The 20,512-nt window shown below is 40.2% G+C and overlaps 1 protein-coding gene across 4 annotated transcripts in view; it reads right to left on the bottom strand.

The window, feature by feature from the left end:
* Positions 1-20,512, bottom strand: part of rerea (arginine-glutamic acid dipeptide (RE) repeats a) — a 152,342-nt gene that overhangs the window by 103,339 nt on the left and 28,491 nt on the right. Inside the window, exon 2 of one of the 4 annotated variants that reach the window (XM_057363526.1) lies at positions 11,093-11,162. The exons of 1 other annotated variant lie outside the window; for it this stretch is intronic. The gene's annotated coding sequence lies outside the window, so the exon portion shown is untranslated. Of the gene's footprint in view, positions 1-2,106; positions 2,657-11,092; positions 11,163-20,512 lie in introns of those variants that run through there. 2 more of the 4 variants (XM_057363529.1, XM_057363525.1) reach the window with 2 other exon arrangements.

Below are 20,512 nucleotides of genomic sequence, written 5' to 3' on the forward strand. Positions count from 1 at the left end.
TTCTGCTTTGAAAACACACAGGCTAAATGTTATTGTGCGCTTAGGCATTAAACATTTAGCAGCCATTCTCGACTGCTCAAGCAAAGAGCCAAGCAGTTATTAAGGGAGAAGGATGACACAGTTAATCATACACCCACACACTGAAAATGAAGGCCCGGCACCCAGATGTATCATAATGGGAACATTAAAATATACAGCACTCACGTTGTTAGCAAGAAGTCATTTAAAAAGAGAGTAAGAAAGAGAGAGCCATCTACTAAAGATGACAGAAACCTCACACAAGGACATTAAAAAACACCAAACGCTACCTTATTTACAATTCTCTATTTTAATCAAAACAGGCTACTGTTTGGCTCGCAAATCACAAATGCTTTGCACGCACGCGCCACTACAAACGTGGAAGATTTCAATTAACAGCAGGCTGAATTTAAATATTCAACCTGCAGCCCGTGTATTTGGACGTAATCTAGCTCAAACAGGTTTCCCTGAGTGTAACAAAAGACAATGAAAAACATTCTGTTCCTCGCTGTACTCTTTAGTTCCTCTGCAGGAGAGACGCTTCACTAAATGTTTGATTTCTTTCACCTCAGGCTACCCTCAAAGCCATGGCATGTGTAACTGGGTTTATAAAAGCTTTTCTTCTCTCCTCTCCATTTTCTATAAACCGAAGGATTAGGACAGACACTCTATACATAGTGTTTTGATTAGAGATTAATGATGTCTATATACCGGTCAATTTCATCTTTTGGTAACATTTAATCTTTATCCTTGTGATTAAACTGAGACTGCTGTGACCACACAAGTCTGTGACCCTGGGTTTATCAGCAACCCCTAAACAAAACTAACAGTTCTGTTCCCACAATGTGATCCAGATACCTCAAAGCTCAGATTCAACAATTACCATCTTGTTGCTGGGGATTAAATGATAAACAACTGAAAAGGAAAAAAAACATGCTTGTGTGGGGGATGGGTTGATCACTTTGTGCACAAAAGAGTAGGCCTCGAATATAAATAGCTACATCTCTTGTACGTGCTAGTAACCAAATATGTTGGCCTCTGTACAAGTTACCCTAAGGAAATTAACATATTCAAAAGTCACATGAATTAAAAGTATGACCACTAAACCAAAGAGGGAATACAAGCTGCTTCCTCCTCATGCACAGCATGGAGAACAAGATCAGATAAGGCAGGCAGTGAAACAAAAACTGTTTCGGACAAGTATTTTCAACCACCACCCAAGTTACCCCCAGTAACAGACAAGGCCCTTTGGTCTTTAGCGCCAACATAACACTGCGAGTTCGAACAACCGTATTTGTTGTCATCAGTTTGTGTTTCAGTTAACAAAAACAAGTTAGGCTTACTTGACTGTCCCACGACCAGACACCAACTGGTCAGGCAACTCTACGAAAAGCTCTCCTAGGGTTTTTAGTAAACAAAAGGTCTTAACTCATCACTTCCAACCTCTAAAGGAAAGCAAAGGGGGTTGGTGGGGGTTCATTCCAGATACACTGCTGTGATTATGTTGTAGATTACTTTGTAAGTCTGGGTGCCAATAAAGATGGTGTTTGATAATGCTAAAGACTTGAGATAAACAGCATGCTTAATGTATTGATGATCCACAGCAAAAGCACCTCCATGTCTAAATGCACCATTTAAGCTGCCACCCAAGCATTAATAATTCACTTAATGCATACCAGCTCCTCACTTAATAAAAGAGAAAATGGACAAACTTTTTAAGAGTTGAAATAGCTGAGGATGGTTTTAAAACCGCCTTTGGTTGGGCCAATTGGCCAATTTGAAAGAAAATCGAGTGACAAAGAAAGAAAAAACGCCTGAAACAACAATGTATCCAACTTGATAGACTGCTCACTAGAGTCATAAAGCATCCTTAAAATATTACACACTGCTTGTCTTTCAACGGGGAATCAAAAGCGAAACACGCAATAAAAAACAGGCTGCTTTCAACTTCTAAGCCTGCAGCAATTGCCAACATTCCATCTCTATCCCCCCATTTACCTTCCCACCCACTCGAGCCCTCTAAACTCCCTCTATCTTTCTCTTTTTTCTCTCTCTCCACACAGTCAATGTCGCCGAGGCGCTACTCACCCGCCAGTATGATGATCTAAGTTCCGATCGGACCGCTGCAAACAACTTCAAACACGATTCCGCGTCTGATTCCTCCAAGACGACCCCGCGAACTTCTTGGCCTGGGCCAAAATCCAAGAACCCGAGGGCTGATACTTTATCCCGAGAATGCCTATGTCCATACACATGAGAAACCGGGAAAATGCCTCAACAAAAGACGACCTCGCTTTACTAATTTATGCGCGTTCACACCGCCCGGGGACTCTTTTCTCAGCGCGCGCGGTTCCCCCTCCTTCAGCCGCGCGATAACTCCGAAAGCTTTTACGCTTTCGGAGAAGTAAAGCTTGATACGGTGCGGTAGTTTGTGGAGGGTAAATCACTGAGTTTGCCGTTTACAGACTCCGCTTCCTTTTCACACACACATACGCACGCGCGCGCGCTCTCTCCCTCTTCCCCCTCGCGCTTTCTTTCATATGCACACACACCACGTTCTCTATCTCTCTTTCTGTATAACCCCTCCTCCTCCTCTTCAGCTGTTCAACAGACGCATCCACATGGCTGACCTAGTCTTTCTTTATCCAGGCACTAGTGAAGGAGAATTACCCCCTCCCCTCCACCGCACACCACTTCTAAAAAGCGAACAAAACAAAAACATGGACTGGATTCAAATGAACGTCGGAGACAAACGAGTGCACGGGAATCGTGATCGATCGTGAACCGTAGGGATATGGTCGGTAAAAAAAGTGCATCGGTAAGCAAGATGTTGAATCCGGTGTAACCGCGCGCATTCAGACGAATGCTGTGAGGAATATTAATGTCGCGGGCGACTCCACCTCCACCCTTCCAGATGATCAGAAATAAACACACCCAAGTAGCGACATCCCACCGTTTTAACAAACCACAAATTCCTCTATTGATCTTTGGTGTCCAATAATGAACGCCCTGTTTTAATTGCCGCGCTGTAAAACGCCACACGATTGGGGCTTGAGAACAAAACAACCAGTGCAGATCATGTACGTTGTGCGCTGGGTTTTCATTCTCATTTGCATATTCACATAATTAATTAGTTTTTTTTCCACCGATGTGTCAAATCCATGTAGGCCTATTCACAGTTGTGCATTTGAACAAAGATGAGCATGCGTTCACCGTTCGTTGCTGTTGCTTTAGGAAGCACAACTGATTTATTTTATGTTTGCATATAGAGCAAACACTGTACAGCATTTCATTACTATGTTGTAACAATCTACCAGTGCACACACACACACACACACACACACACACACACACACACACAAAAGAGCAGGATATTCTCCACCCCAACCAACATCAACGTTATATATTTGCGGAGGCAGCTAAAGATCAATAGGAACTGAGTTTGGTGTACTGCGGGCCCTTTATTGCGCTGCAAACCATGTAGCCTGTCAGCTTCTCAAAAGGAGGAGTTGTCCCTAGTGATCCCAGTGCTGGCAAACGTTTTCCAGCTCCAGGGAAGCCACAGACAGTGTGACTTCTGTTTCTCCTGACAATCCTTAGCTCTGCCTTGCACCCACACACACACACGCTCACACCCCAGCAGGCTTCCTCCGCCCCTCCTGGAAAGCGTTTGAGATTCACATTCAGGAGTATTTATTACATTTACTCAAGTGCATCCATATTTATCTCCCCGAGCCGCCCTGATAGCACTTACAATGTGCCCAACAGGAAACCTGAGTCACTTGCTTATGCGAGATCCTCGCTGTGCAAGAGTAAGATATTTAGAGAATGCAGTTTTCAAAGAGATACCAATCGGTGCTATCAGCCAATGGGAGATTAACCAGTGCCTTGTGAGAAAAATACACAACAATGCGTTTGACATGGTGGCAAAGAGTTCATTACGGCTCACAAATGAGTCCCGACGTAGGGTGCGTGTTCCAGAGGAAAGCTGAACGATGTATAGATCGTGCTTATTCGATGGATATTAAATCTGTGTGATGTTATTTACAAACAAACACATCGTCTGGACGACTGACATTCATTATTACATCACTAAATTGAAAGCAGAGACATTCGACTGTTAATTCTCAAAATGCAGTGGTAACATAATCGGCCTGATGGCTCTAATACGTTTTCAACTAATGCGTGCTGTAAAACACCTACCGTTTCGATGGATTTATCGAGCAGCACGCACGCAGAAATGTAAGCCATTCGAGTTGGTTTATGAGAACCAAAATTATTTCAAGGGTGAATGCTTTGCATTTCATGCACTCAGATGGCTGTTCCACACGCATTCGCAACAGCAGATGAGATCCCATTATCAGGCAGACGAGAACTCCACCTCCAGGATTTCACAGCTCCTCTGTTTATCACATGGCCCTGTCAAGTTGGGCACCATTAACCGATAATGAAAGGAGACAACCGGTGCAGTTACAAGCAAAGCATTCTGCATTCTACAGGCCTAAGCATGTATCTGGGAAGCTGACTGTGTCTATTCAGTTCTGCCCTGCATTCAATACCGCATCACAATGCCTCGGCTACTGTACTCTGACCCCCTCACACCAGTGGTTTAGCTTGAGATGACAATCCAATGAATAAAAGAACGACAGCTAGAGTGAATGACTTACTAATAGTTATTTTAATAGTAAAAATCTTCTGTGATGACGGAAAAAAAAGGCAACAGCCCTGAGAAAGTTCTTTGTTACAACCGTCTTTACTGATCTAATTTTAATAACAGAATGAGGCTTCATCGCATTAGCTGTAGATGACTGATTTATTACGCTTCCTCCTGTTTGATTGTCTTTCAACAGGTATTTGAAGACTATAGAAAAACCCAGACTTTAAATGCAGTGCCATACTAATAAGTCAGCCAGTAGCTGGAACAACAAAAAAGGAGAAAGAAAAGATGACATGGTTGAGTGAGCCAAGCTTCTGAGCACTTGGCAAGCCTGGGAGGCCCTGGCCCCTTAAGCACTCATATCTAGTAACTTCATTTAATGCATTCATCTGGGATCATCAGACAAGTGGAAGGGAAACCGAAAAAAGAAAAACATTCAAAGCAACGTTCCCGGTACAAGGTTCAGCGAGTTATCGAGCAGTAAAAACAGCATGAAGAAATTAAACTTAATCTTTCACACTATTTCAGGGATAGACAGGATTTATTTCCCCACTCATAAACACATAATACTTTGAGGAAACTACACTGCCTACAACAGACAATTTCAAAGTGGTACAAAATAACAGTGGTCCGGAGTGCCTGAAAGTGGAGGGTGAGCTCAGCAAGCACTGTTGCTTTTTCTTTTCTCGCCCACTTTTTTCACCAGAGGTCATATTCACACTCTGATGTCTGCCATCAAGAACAAACACTCGTGCATCCCTTCAACAGACACCAGCCACTTCCACCCCCATTTTACTTTTTCCTTTCAAACACAAACACATGTAGGCTTGCGCGCTTCATCTGCTGACAGCCTCTCTCCTAGAAACTCATGAGACAATTTTGACTTCAATTCATCGGGTGCCATTTTGGCATTTTAGGATGAGACTGTTTTACAAGTTTTGAAGCTTGAGGGAGGGGTAATGGGGCTAATGGGGTAAAAACATACCAACCTGATCTCACGAGAATTCGTAAATATTTTACCAGGTGGCTGATTTGTATGAATTGTATGTTAATTTGTACTAAAACGTACGATTATTAGAAAAAAGCAACATGGAAGCCCCTCCCCTAACCTCACCCCTAAACCTAACGTCACTGGTGCGAAAGCGAAACATACTAAAACGTACAAATAAGATCGTACAAATTCATACGAATTAGCCACGTTGTCCACTGCTGGAGAGGATGGTAAAACTTTTTATAGTTTTACATTTAAAAGCATGTATTTTACAGGATAAAGGCTGTGTAGCTTAGCTTTCTTTTCATAAAGGAAACCTAGCTGGTTTTAATCTCAAAGGAATCTCTTAACATATTGTTAGATTGAGGTCTGGATCAGTTTAAAGAAATGTGTTTCTTGGCACATAAACATTTTCTCAAACTGTCTCATCAAAGGTATTCTGAGATACTCTGCACTTACTGACAAATACTTTATAGGAGCAAATACCAAAACATTACAGCCCTCCTCTTTTAAACAGTAGTTAAAGAGATAACTGCCTTCCAACCCATTATTTACCATCATAAACGCAACAAAGAGCAAAGCAAACCTCCTTTGATGCTAGGCAGGAATGCTCAATTTCATTGAAAGATTACCCAGTGGCAAGCCCTACATAGTTATATTGTTTACTTTGCCATTCGTCCATATTTGGCAGGCTCACGAAACCTCAAACCCTGTGACACTTCAACAAGGTTTATTTATCATATTGCCAAGCTACATAAACTCATAAAAATTCATCTTTCAAGGGACAGATTGATTGAAAAACCATCGCATTAGGAAAAAGCAACATTCGCGTTTACAATTCCAGATCACCCGCAAACAAATCAGATCAGGACATGAAGGCGAGGTTTTTGTGTCTCTTTTCACGTAATTACACAGTACAGACCTCGCTGAGAGACGAGTGACGAAACGCCTGACAGGCGGACTAGTTTTCAGCCTCGTGCATAAACTCGTTCTCAAATCCAAACGAGCGGTTACTTCTGAAAATAAACACAAGCGCTCGGCCAAATTCATAAGCGGGCTCGCGCTGGTTTTCAAGTGGCTGTGAAGCTTCTATTTGAATGCCTTAATTTTCTTTGTTTGCCGGTGGTAAATAGCCCATCTGGGCATCGACCCCTCCTTCTTCTACTCTCTTTACTTCGCTCACAAGACAGAGACAACACACACACACACACACACGCACACACACACGCACACACACACACACACACACACATACAAGCTTCCCCAGGTGCTACTTACTAAGCCCCTGATTCCACATGTATTCAGAGCATGCTGTTTCACAGTAAGAACTGCGGTACATTTGTCACAGTTAAAAAATTAAGCTTCTTAAAAACATTCAGTGTTACCTGGGTGTGTGTTACTGTTCATTATCAAACATATTAAATCTGCCAAAGATCTTTTAAATATTTACATTAATAACTAAAACCAAGTAAATAACACAAGAAATTTTTTTTGTTAAATAAATGTTGAAGTAAAAATATATGTAGATAAAAATGTTACATTGATTCATATTAATGAAAATACTTTAATACTAAATACTTAATTGTGAAATGATTAAATTAAGTTAGTTATTGAATATTTAAATACTACTTAAAATACTAAGGCCCGGTTTCACAGACACAGCTTAGCTTAAGCCAGGGTTGAATTAAGATATTTATGTCGCTTTTATAAAAATGCTTTAGAAGAATACATTACTGGTGTGCATCTTGAGACAAAACAATGGCACTGATATATTTTAAGATATTTCTGGGCAAGTTATATTGAGTTAAGACAGGTCACACATTCATTTTAGTCTGGGACTAGCCTTAAACCTTGTCTGTGAAACCGGGCCTATAAGTACTTGTGTAAAAAATATGCCTTGATTATTGTATTTTACTGTATTTTACTTACTGATGTTTAAATCCATAACAGCTGTCTGGCTGCAATGGTTCATTTGTTGAGAAATCAAATCCCAAATTTAATTTCTGAACAAATTAATATTAAATTATTATTTTTATTAATTATTAACTATTTTAGCAGTAACACTTAACAAACTTATTGTAAACTAACAATGAACAATTAGTCTGCTGTATTAACGTAGTTTAATGTTAACCTCCGCGTTTACTAATACAATTTTTAAATCAACACTTAACTTTTCACATTAGTTAATGCAAACAAACATAATTGTACTGGCATTAACTAACATTAACAAGTGATAGTTCACCCAAAAATGAAAATTCTGCCATCATTTACTCACCCTCAAACCTGTATGACTTTCTTCTGCAGAACACAAAAGAAGATATTTTGAAGAATGTTGTTAACCAGCACCCATTGACCTGCATTGGTTTTGTGTCCATACAATAGAAGTGAATGGGTGTCAGCGCTGTTCGTTTACCAACTTTCTTCAAAATATCTTCTTTTGTGTTCTTCAGAACAAAGCCATACAGGTTTGGAATGACAAGAGTGTGAGTAAATGATGACGAAATCTTCATTTTTGGGTGAACTATCACTTTAACTAATGGTAACAAATACAACCTTTATGTCAAATGTTACAATTTTAGCTATAATGACCCTTGTAAAGCCCTTGTAAAATAACCAAGATACAGTGCGAATTTGGTTTGATGCATTTAAAATGCCTCACAAATTCAACCTTTAGTGTTTTGTGTATGCCACCACTGGGATGCCATTCATTTTAAACGCTAAGAAGAAAAAGGAAATGAATGGAGGACGTTGCTTTAAGCTGATGTCTAGACCCATTAGATCACTCTGCTAGTGTCTGCTATGTGCGAGAAACACATTAAAAGTCTCTAACTCTGCCACCCGATGGACAGAATGAGGAATCACACCACAGCCTGAAAAATACAAAGACACAAAAATCTCCCGGAGGTTATAAAAACAATACTGTGTGTTCACATCGAGCTTGAATGTGGAGTTTGATGACTTTTACAGCAACGGGAAATTCAGAGGCTGCTGTTGGTGATTCATTGTTTATATCTCGCTCTAGATACCCATGCCAAGTTTCTACCATATCCAAAGCAAAACAAGACGTTTGTGTGACTAATAAATCACATTTAACTCCAAGATACCATTCTCGGCCCGAGATGACGGAAATTTTCAATAGATTACCAAGCAATTAACAGTGTAAATGTTCTCCAGCAATATAAATATTTGCTGTTTTGCTGGAAATACAAAAACGAAGAGAGCAGAGAAAAAAGCGACACATTCCGCTGCTGTATTAACATCTTAAAGCCAAAGAGCTTAAAGCGGAGCGTTAAGGCTATTGTCAAACAGTAAATGCTCTCGGCAGTATCTCACACTGTTGTTTCAGAACTCAGAACCAGAAGGTTGCCGGTTCGATTCCCAGGGCCGACGGGTAACGACTGAGGTGCCATTGAGCAAGGCACCTTACCCCTGCTTGTTCCCTGATGTACGTGTGTTCACGACTTGCTGTGCGTGTGTTCACTACTCTCTGGATGGGTTAAGAGGTCACATTTCGGGTATGGGTCACCATATCTGACTAATAGGTCACTTTCACTTCACTTTTACTTTCAAATGCAGATGAAATCATACTCAATTGGCAAGGTGAGGGTTTCACACTTCTGTCGCCCTGTCCTAAGATTTCAGAGTTTCACCACCCTGACCCAAATGGAGGGTCGGGGCTGCTTTCGCTGGCGCACGACGAGGAATGCAAACAAAATGACAGAAGGTCGGGTCTGTAGCACTTGAAACGCTCGCAGGAAGTACAGAGGAAGCATTGTTCTCCCTCACTGCAGGTACATTCCTCCAGACGGTGAAAAACAAACCCCGCAATACCATCTACACGAGCCTAGCTGAGTGTAAAAGTGTCACAGTGACTCCGCTGGGGCTCTGAATCATGCTGAATGCTGACATCTTTCTGGAGATGTTTTTAACACCGGAGTCAGCGTGTATTTAGGACATGCATGTGTGTGGGCTCGTGAGCGATTGCGAAAATCTCGAGCAAAGACATCATGACAGTTGTCTTCGTAGCCTGCCTTCGTGTCAGAAGGCATTTCTCACGTATCTGCGTGCTATCGCTTTATAAAATTGCATGTGATGCTGCTGCGGTGATGTGAGAGATGACACGGAGTGGCTGTCGATGTGAACTGGCGTTCGCATGTCATTTAATAACAGTTAACGGGATATTCAACAGTAACGGGATATTCAATGAGAAACAATGTAAGGCAAGGCTTATTCTGTCAATTGGATCATGAAATTTTGATGCTAAGAAAGTAAATGTGGTCATTTCTAATTTTATGTTGACTTGTATGGATGTGCATTGTGGTCAGTATGGATGTGCATTGTGGTCATTGTGAATGCTAAGGACTGTAAGTCACGTATACGATACGGTACCGTAAAAGTATTATATGTTGAGCCTCTTTACACGTGTTTTGCATTGCATCTTGTTGTTTTTTTAGCATCTCAAGCCACGAGCGTTAGGTTTCCAAGGTGGTGTGTCGAAGTAAAAATAGCCAAAAACTGCATTCCTTTGTTCTACTCCATTCAGCTATGCTTCGTCTAGCTGCATGCTTTTGAACAAAATGTGTGGGCTACACCTCTCTCCATATAGTGCCGAATGTTGCTGCTTCCCCAAAGAGAAAAAAATCACTATGTACCAACTGGACCACCTTAAGTGCCACTGTAACAGTGGCAAAATTAAACATGAAGTCCCATTTTGTTGAGTTAAAAAAGTGAGTCATCATTGTGCTTTCAAGATCAATCGTTCCCGTCACTTCAGAGTACTGCGGATCCCTGGAATAAAGGGCAGAAAAAGAGGCGGCGAAGGGAAACACAGAGACAAAGAGGGAGAGGAAGAAAGGAAGACATAGCCAACGGAAAGCCAATTATCAAACTCATTAAGTAAGCCACTCTGGTGCTTTAAGAGGTGCTGCCTCCATATCATTGCTGGATTTATTACCACAATTTGCTCCCCTGATTCAGTCTGGGACTTTATCAAGATCACCATAGGGGTGACAGCAAAACAATCACATGCACCCGTCACAGATGCTGGTCGGCATGCAATGTGGTCATGTTTTGATGCTAAAAAAGTGGGCGGGGCATAACACGATCACAAGCACATTTACATTAAAACTATGCACCCAAAGTGACATTTGGTGCTTTTAAGGTTTATGCGTTGGTGCATTTTATCTTTTTTGTTTGAATCCAAGACCTTGGCTAGCACTATGCTTTACTACAGAAACATGTTATGGTTCAATAGATGTTTTAGAAAAGAGAGCATGTAGCAATCGAGTCAAACAAATTGTTGAAAGACTAACAAAGGGGGTTTCTGGAAAACATCAGAGAGGTGTGTTGTTGGCATCAAGAGGTGGAAAAGAAGAAGATGTTAGGACAGGAACAGCTGGATTTACAGTTGTAATGCTGTTACTAACCTCGACTGCCTTTACCTCTACGTCTCCAAGGACCCGCAGCCCTCTTTACAAGCATTCACACTACCACACTCTGGGGAAAGCAAAAAAAAGCAAGTTCAAAGAAAAGAAAGGAAGGAAATAAATCAAGAATGCATGAGAGAATAAGTGAGTAAATGCAGGCAATAAATGAAGAAACAGCATCCAGCCATTGCGGCTCTATGCACACGAGGAAACAAACGCAAGATTAATGAGTCACCTGGAATTACACTGATGATTTATTTCAAAACGTCTATTCCTGTCAAAAACAATGTGGCGAGGGGAAACAGGGAGAGAACAGCACGTAAGATCTAAGCAACGGCCGCTTTCACAGTCGCTTGGTTCTACACTTTAGAAATGAATCCAAACATAAACTCCCTCTAGAGACGCGGTTTTCCCCCACCCCAAAAAACCCACACACACACTGATTTCTAGCCCTCCTACAAGCCTTTAACTCCCATCCAGCTCCCCGAGCAGCCCGTTCTGTCTTTGCCTCCCAGCCAGAGCTGTGCAAATAAAAACATCAGGACCTCGCCTCGCAGCACCTGTTCGAAAACAGTGACATTTTACATTCAAAGGCGTCCGTTAGCCGAGCATCACAGCAGTCATTAGCCTTACAGAGAGAAACCATGAAAGCACCTGGAAGGCTTGATTTATGAGGGCTGAAACACACTTACTGCTAATCCTTAACATTTCACATAGGAGAGACTGTTCCATTCGTGTGTGTGTGTGTGTGTGTGTGTGTGTGTGCGTGTGTTTTCATTGTGGAAATGCAGAAAAACCAAGCTTTCAATCAGCAGTAGGGCTTCGCAGTAAAGACGTACTACAACTAAAAATAGACGTGTTACTGCATGAGATCTATTACAAATGTTTGTTAATGTTCGTTTAAGTTTGCAGACGACAGCAATAAATATCTTTGTTTTATACGTGTAAGTAGGGCTTTATTATACTGTAATTATAATAACGATTATTTTGCCTAATGTTGAGATTATTTTCATTGACTTTGGAAACAATAAATAATAGTTATTATTAATTAATAAATAACTTGTCAATTTAACACTGGATTCAACTTATAATAACAAATAAGAGTTCATTTGCAAAAACATTTAAAAAATCATGTGGATTCCAAGTAATATCAATCAAACTGCAGTTGGGTTGTTTTGATTAAGTAATAATAACTCATAAAATACAGCTAACTAAGACTATTAAAACATGATAACGCCATAAAAACATGATTTTTGAAAATGTTTAAAAACAGAGTTATCCGTTTTTCCGTTACAAAACGGAATGCGGCACAATAATAGTTTTAACATGATTGTCATTTGTGTTAAATCTACATGTGTTTTTAAGCACAACTATTCCATTTCATTTCTTTGAAGCTGCAATGCTTAGCATTTGCCTCTATAGCGCCATCTCTGTTTAAAACATTAAACTGCACGTTAATTTACAAACAAATGAACTCATGGATTACTCATGAAATTCTACCCCACATCTCAAATTATAAATTAAAATTATAAATTTACAGTTGCGAATCAAGATGTAAAGAGACAGTTTTGAACATTGATGTTTTATGTTCTTGCTCAGTGACTGGTTTTGTGAATTATGAATTGTTGACATTTAATTATTAAATTATCTGTTGACAGTCCCAGTTTCATTTCATCTGTCTGCTGCTAAAAATATTGATTTAGTATTGATAATGAGGTACCGGCGGATTGTATCATGCCAAAGCCGACATTTTGGTATTGATCCAAATCAGAAGCGCTGCAGAGAGTGTGAGGAAAACAACATTTGCTGTTTGCTTAACCTCTGAATCCATTGCATGTCCAAGCATATGGTCTACTTTGATTTAATACTTTAAAAAGAAATAAGAATTGTTTCCCCGACACCCGACATGTCCGCCGATCTGGTGAACCTTCTCTGAGCCTTTGGGACATCTGTTCCACAGAATTAGAGCATTTAGCCCTCTGCAATTACTCCAGATAAAGGTTATTAACTCCCAGGATTAGATCACTGTATTAAAACATTGGGCTTTCTCCTCATAAACAGCTGCATGTTTATAGCTCTCTGTCTACACGCATATTTCTCTCTCAGTGAGTATGGAATGAGAATAAACCAACAAACTTCACAGCAACATGGCTGTCGAGCACATACATGCTCATGAAAAGAGGACATAACCTGATATAGACAAAAAAATTGATGTTTCGAGTTGCATGAAAAGAGTTAAAAACCTTGGTATGAAGACAATATGCATACATATAAAAAGGCACTTAAAAGGATCACTCAATAAAATTCTGCCATCATTTATTCACCCTCAGGTTGTTTCAAACCTGAATAAATGTCTTTGTTCTTCTAAACACAAAGGAAGATATTTGGAAGAATGTCAGTAACCAAACAGATCTCATCAGAGGTAGCTTCAACACACAGGCGCGTGGTGCGGTCTTTATAGAGTTTTTTTGGATAAACATTAGCTTTCAGTGAGTGGAAGAATGTCTCTCTCGCTGTCTTCTCTGTTCAGTGAGTAGCAGAAGCAGCACATTCATGACAAAACCGCAGCTTAAGTGAGTGAGTGAAAAACAACGTTTACAGGCACCTGTCATTGTTAATGACTGGATATATGAACATAATCATTTGTCTGTAATTATTATTTTATGTCTGACAACAGAAACATTAAATATATAAATGAATATAAACAACAACGCCTTTATTGGGCATTCAGTTGTAGTAAAATATAGTAAGTTCAGAGAGTAAACGAAAGCGAACATGCTAATTAGCACGTAACGCCACATTGCACCATAGTGATGGGTAATAATAGATTATGATGGATTTGTTTACGAGCCTTAAAAAAAGTCTAGCGCAACCTCTGGATCTCATCCCCCATTGACTCCCATAGTATTTATTTCCCCTACTATGGCAGTAAATGGGGGCTGAGATCTGATTGCCTACTGACATTCTTCCAAATATCTTTCTTTTATTGTTTAGCCTGAGGATGAGTAAATGACAGAATTTTAATTTTTGGGTGAACTATGCCTTTTAATAAATCTCATTTAATCCAAAGAGAAATTGTTACTTGCAAATCCGTTCTGCTCACGTTTCGTCAATGAGGCTCAAAGAGACTAAGGATGTTCATTAAAAAAGTAAATTATGATTTCATGTCAAAGAGAGCAATCCAGGATACTGTAGACACAAACAGCACAATGAATTAAACTGCATCTTAGTTGACAAAGTGCAGAGATAAATGAGTCTGTGAATGACTAAAAACGACAGTCTGAATCTCATTATGCAACTCATCTCTCTCTCTCTCTTTCTAACTCCTTTTCGCTTCCTCTTCAGAATCAGCGTTACAAATTCTTCACTTCCCGCCTGCCGCGGCCCCCGAGTCTCTGGCTGATTTGAAACTCTACTGACAGCTCTCATGACTAAGGCTCTCATGTCAAACACCATTATATCAGCCATCCATTCATTCCCTTAACACTGCTTTAGTGACATTTTCAAGCACTTAGCTGTGCTGTAGTACTGTCTATGTTACCTCTTACATCAACTCGGCAGCCATCAGAAAACGTACATTATTCAAAAATGCAATCTAGATTGTAAAAAAAAAGCTTGGTGCTTTTTTCCAGGCTGGCGGCTGAGATTAGAGGTTTAAATGCTGCTGTTTTAACTAGATCAGTGGGATTTAATGCTAACGCTCTTGAACAAAAGCTGCCGGCTGCTTTTCTAGAACCACAACCAGTGCACTCCATTTGCCTACAGGTTTCCGAGCATCTCAGGGGAATGGTCGGCTCGATAGAAATGTAGTTTCCATGCTTGGGGAAAAACTAGAAACATCCAAACCAAGAAATAAAAACAAATCTGCCTGCACCTCACTCTCCACTTGACCCAACATCCTGACGCTCTATTCAGAAAGGCAAAAGCCTGGAAAATAAGAAATCATAATCCCTGCTTCCCTTACATGAGATGTGTGCTGCGGTCACTGCTGACCTGGGAAATCTAACAGAAAGAAAACAGATTACCTGCTGATTAGCCTGCATTATAGGCCAGCGCTAACCTTTGTGAAATCGACTGCCTGTTCTGTGCTTAGCCAAGCATGGCGCTCATCTTCTCCAGCCTAAAGAGAAAAATGCAGTGACAAGCCTACCGCTCCCTATTAAGTAAGTGAGCTGAGCAAACAGCCCTGCACATCCATCAGCGAGCAACGACACACAGTCCTGCCATCCGCAACGGCAGTCTTCCCTTTAGTGTCTCTCTTTAAAAAACAGAGGTGCTGTGTTCATTTAGCTCTTCTTTGTGAGATGGTAACTTAATATTATTCAGAATGCTAAGTGATGGCGACTGGAAAGGCTGTGAGATGATAATCAACACTGGAAATACAAACAAGCCCTGTTGACAGACACAACTGCAGTGAGGTGAACGCCTGATGATACTTAAAACCAAAATGTATGCAAATAATAAATGATATGCTGGCTTCTCACAAAGCCCATTCTCAGCATAGATGCTCAAATGTTTTACAGAGTAAAAAATGGTCTTTAGAAATCAGACGCACGCACCAGGACCCAAGTTAACTTCCGGATTTGGTTATCGGTCTGGCAGTGGCTAGTTATATATGCTTTAATATTTAATTTATATTAATACTCATTTATATTAACCGTTATTAATTCTTTGCGGTGGGCTATCTGGAGTTAAGTTTGGGGCACATAACGTTTGTTTATGTTGTTGCCGCTAAAACCGTCTATATAGCTACATTTGTACATTATAAGAAATACAAGAAAATGTAAGTTGTGCTGTTCTAACAAAATTTCCTGCTGCTGTGTTGTGGGCGGTTTCCAGGGTGTTGCTTTGTGGTTTCTAAGGCATTCGATTCCAAGCCCCCAATTTGCAATATTCCTCCTAAATAGTATTCGAAATTAGAATTAGTATGTCCCAAATCATAGTAAGTTGAAATGAGTATTATCAAAGTGCCCAGCTGGTCTGCTATGACCGGTGAACATTTGAAGTGTAGATCCATGAACACTCAAATGGTTGACGCTACTCTGTAATAGACCACTTTGAAAGAAGTAAACAACAACGCTTGTCCAACGCTAATCCAGAAGGACTTCCAGTTTCATTTTTTTAACACTACACAAACGTTTGAACAAAATGATATGCACAGAACATCTATAACCGAATCAAAATGTTAAGTCTTTGAGATTTCATTATATATGTAAGATTATAAAATAAAATAAATAATGAAGTGCTCCTGGACCAGTGCTTACATCATTTACATTTATGCATTTGGCAGACGCTTTTATCCAAAGCGACTTACATTGCATTATCCTATACATTTGTTTCTAAGTATGTACAATCCCCTGCGATCGAACCCACGACCTTGGCGTTGTTAGCGCCATGCTCTTACCACTGAGCTATAGGAAAGCCTTACAAAGTAGTCTATAATAGAATGGTAATAGAAAGTGATGCATCATTGAATTAAAGTGTACAGTACACATTACATAAGAAATAATGAATGAAGAAATTGCTTCCTAATCGTATAGGCAACAACAGTCGCTTCCTTTTCGTGTAAGTATATCCAATTGCGTGCATACTGTTATGCTCTGCAATAAAATGTAGATACTTTTCCAAAAACAATACAGTACATAGTATAAATCAGCGAATTGGGACGGTGCATTAGTATGAGAAGATCATTGGTGCTCCCCTGCCCACCCTCCAAGAACTGTATACATCCATCCAGAGTGAGGAAAAGGGCTCAGAAAATCACCCTGGACCTCTCACATCCAAGCCATCATCTCTTCACAATGCTGCCGTCTGGTCGGCACTACAGAGCCCTGACCAGACACAAAAACAGCTTCTTCCCTCAGGCCATCTACCTCTTGAACAGTTAAATGTTTTTACCCACCCTGCAATTAATAACTCTGTGCAATAACAATTAAGTGCAATATTAATTATATCCTCCAGATAATACACTATTAACTTCTGTAAATTATATTTCATTCTGCTGTATATAGCACATACCTTGTACTACAATAGTCTATTCTTGTTTTTTTATACATACTGTATTTACATACACTCATAGCTTTACTCTCTATATCTTTATCTTATGTTTATTGTATTGTATTTCTTAATTTTTGATACCCATAGGCCCTTATTTAAATCATCTGTGTACTGTATTCTATTGTGTTATGGTCTCTGTGTACTGTTGTTGCTGTTTCTGTGTACTGGATGCTCCTGTCACCAAAACAAATTCCTTGTATGTGCAAACATACTTGGCAATAAAGCTCTTTCTGATTCTGATTTTTGCATGTTGCTAAGGTGTTCTGTGTGGTTGCTAGGTGGATGCTTACTGGCCCATTTTAAAAGACCCCAACCCCAGAGCTACACTATCCTGGTGCCCTGATAAAGCTTGGCTCCTTTTTTGAAGTCTGCGTGGTTTAATTGGCTGTTTCATTGTCTGCCAGATGAAATTTTTAAGTCTGGCTGCTAAGAAAATTAATAGCACCCTTCTCTATCTGAAGTATAATTCATATGGGTAGTTCAAACAGTGCCTTAATAGGTATTACAATGTAATACTTTAGGTTAGGAGTCTGAACAAACACCTGACCTTAAATATGAGCAATAGTCATAGTGATGCTTGCCTTAGCAGGCACCACTAGTAAAACAAAATTGATCTGTTATAAAAACACTTATAACTATGCTAAATAGCACTAAGATGAAGGCCTTTATGAGCAATATTTATGCCAAAATGTCATCAAATTCAAATAAATTCCTTTCTATTACACACAAGGAACAGAATGGAGTGCACTTACGTTGACAGACTTGTTCCTTTTATTTAATACGGCTACGACAGAATTTTCATTTGACAGTTACAAATAGCCCTTAAAGATACATACACAAAACAGTAGACAGAAAAGATCTGCTCAAGTCATTCAAACATATTCCCACAGAGCTTGACCCGCTCCTTCAGCATGGCCCTCTGCAAATAAATTCAAATCATCGTTCGGCCAACGCTTATTCAATTCAGGCTAATATCGGTGCTCTACCAAACCGGGCCAACGGCTGACATTTAACATTCCACGGCAGTAGATACAGAAGGAGGGGGGTGAAATGAACCCGCTTATGCGCCTTGACACGGTGCCCTCTGCAGGAAAATAAAAACATGGCTTTCACTTACTGCCAGACGGTGAGCTGAGCCTATACATCACCTCAGCTACAGAGGAGACTGATCCAAGGTCAGCTCCATTTCCTCGCCGTGCTATTTTCTATCACAATCGCTGAGCGAGGGCCGGAACAGAGACGCTAACGTCACATCTGTGTGGCGGTACAGACTGCGAACCACTCCAGGCTCTTTTATGAGAGCGATTGACTCGGCTACGTAAATGAAGATGGGGTTAGCAAGCATGCAAACTAATGGACAGGGAGTATCAAACCCGCTACGTACTTTCTATACATTTGAAAAAACGATGCAGACTGAGCATGCTCTTACCCCGAAATGACGTGGAAAAGAACTTTTTCTCCAAGTTAAGTAAAATGAGGCAGTACTCGGCTCAAATCTCACAAGCAAACAGCATTAATGCTGAGCGGTGTGCTTGCTGATTGCTTGGTTGAGCAGTTGCTGTGTTTGAATGTGTGTGTGTGCGGGACTCTGGAGTCATCAAGAGCACTTCACGCTAGGTTAACACTCAAAGTGCCCTGGGAAATAACATTTAGGCTACATAACGCTTACTTAACATAACTTCAGTTACACATAGCAAAGCCAATTTTTCTAACTGCAGTCTTTTAAAGACTAGAACAAACACCAAACAAAGCGAAACTCCTGCCTGATCATCATTATGCATTAATCTGTGTTGAGAACAGAAAGGTTTTTGTGGTAGGCGGTAAAACTGGCAGTGAAGGGCAACAGGAAGAGGATGTGGGAAGGAGGAAGAAATATTATGCATGATGAATAGCAGTAACAGTGCTTTAAAGGAATAGTTCAACCCAAAATAAAAATTCTTTCATCATTTACTCACCCTCATGTCATTTCAAACCTGTATGAATTTCTTGCTTCTGCAGAACACAAAAGATATTTTGGTACCCAAATAACATTGGCTCACATTCACTTCTATTGTATTGACACAAAACCAATGCATGTCAATGTGTACCGCCGTTGTTTGGTTACCAACATTCTTCAAAATATCTTCTTTTCTGTTCTGTAGAAGAAAGAAAATCATACAGGTTTGAAACGACTTAAGGGTGAGTAAATGATGACAGAATTTTCATTTCTGAGTGAACTATCCCTTTAACAACGCCCCCCACAAGTGGCTTCCTGCTGTACATTCACCAAACGAATTAAACTCCACCGCAAAACCAAAAAAGAGAGCGAGAGCACCCTTATGTGAAGCATAAGATGGTTGCCCTGAGGGTTTGGATGAGACCAGCCACAAGCACAGACGCTCTTCATCCTCTTGATGAAGGCGCAGGATGGCTCTTTTAATCTCGCTTCCCTGATTCTTCGCACGACTCATTGACCTCTCCTCGGAAGTGTCGGAGAGAGCTCCACAAAACATCTACAGAAACACTTCCTCCCATTCAAACGCCCTACCCTGCCGGTTCTTTCTCTCTCTATCTGTCACTCTCTTTTTACTTTACAGCTCTGGCCCTTGTACACCACCCTCCCCCTTTATTCTCTTGTAGGCAGGAGACATACACTTCCTCCTCATCCCCCCTGCCCACCCGCCAATGATGTTTAAGGGTGAAGCACAGTGGCAGATGGGGAACATACTGCAGCAGGCTAATTAAAGGAACCTGAAACTTCAATGAAATGTCTGAAACACTGGACCTGTCACCTCTGTGGAATTCTTTATTAAAGCAGGCAATGATGACAAACTTCGTCTAACGTAAACCCGTCCGGTGTAATCCAGTCATGGCAGACAGTTAGAGAGATTATGAATGAAATTGCTCTGAATCGCCATGGCCTCGACCCTCTGAAGAGAATCCACCATCTCGTACCATATGCCTTTAACTATTCATTGCTTTCATGCAGATCTTTATGAAAAGTGTTGTTAGAAACAAATAAGATTTTTCTATTGTATAATGAAAACTATGTGGTGCTTATCACAATCTGTTGTGGATGGTTGCTAAGATCAAAGTGTCCTGTATAAAACTTGGGTCCCTCCAGCAATGTAAATCTTTAAAATGTACTTTTTTATATATTTTTAAAATAATTATAATAATTACAACACAATAATAATCATAAATAATCATGAATTCAGTTGCTAAGTAATAAGGAATGGCACATCACTTCTCAATAGGATGCACAACTGTATGTGTATAGTTCAGGTTTATGGTATAAGCTATAATAAAAAAATCTGTCATCATTTATTTACCCTTACGTCATTCAAAACCTGTGACTCTTTCATCTGTGCAACAAAAAGGAAA

This window comes from Triplophysa rosa, linkage group LG21 (assembly GCF_024868665.1).
Source record: "Triplophysa rosa linkage group LG21, Trosa_1v2, whole genome shotgun sequence".
NCBI lineage: Eukaryota > Metazoa > Chordata > Actinopteri > Cypriniformes > Nemacheilidae > Triplophysa > Triplophysa rosa.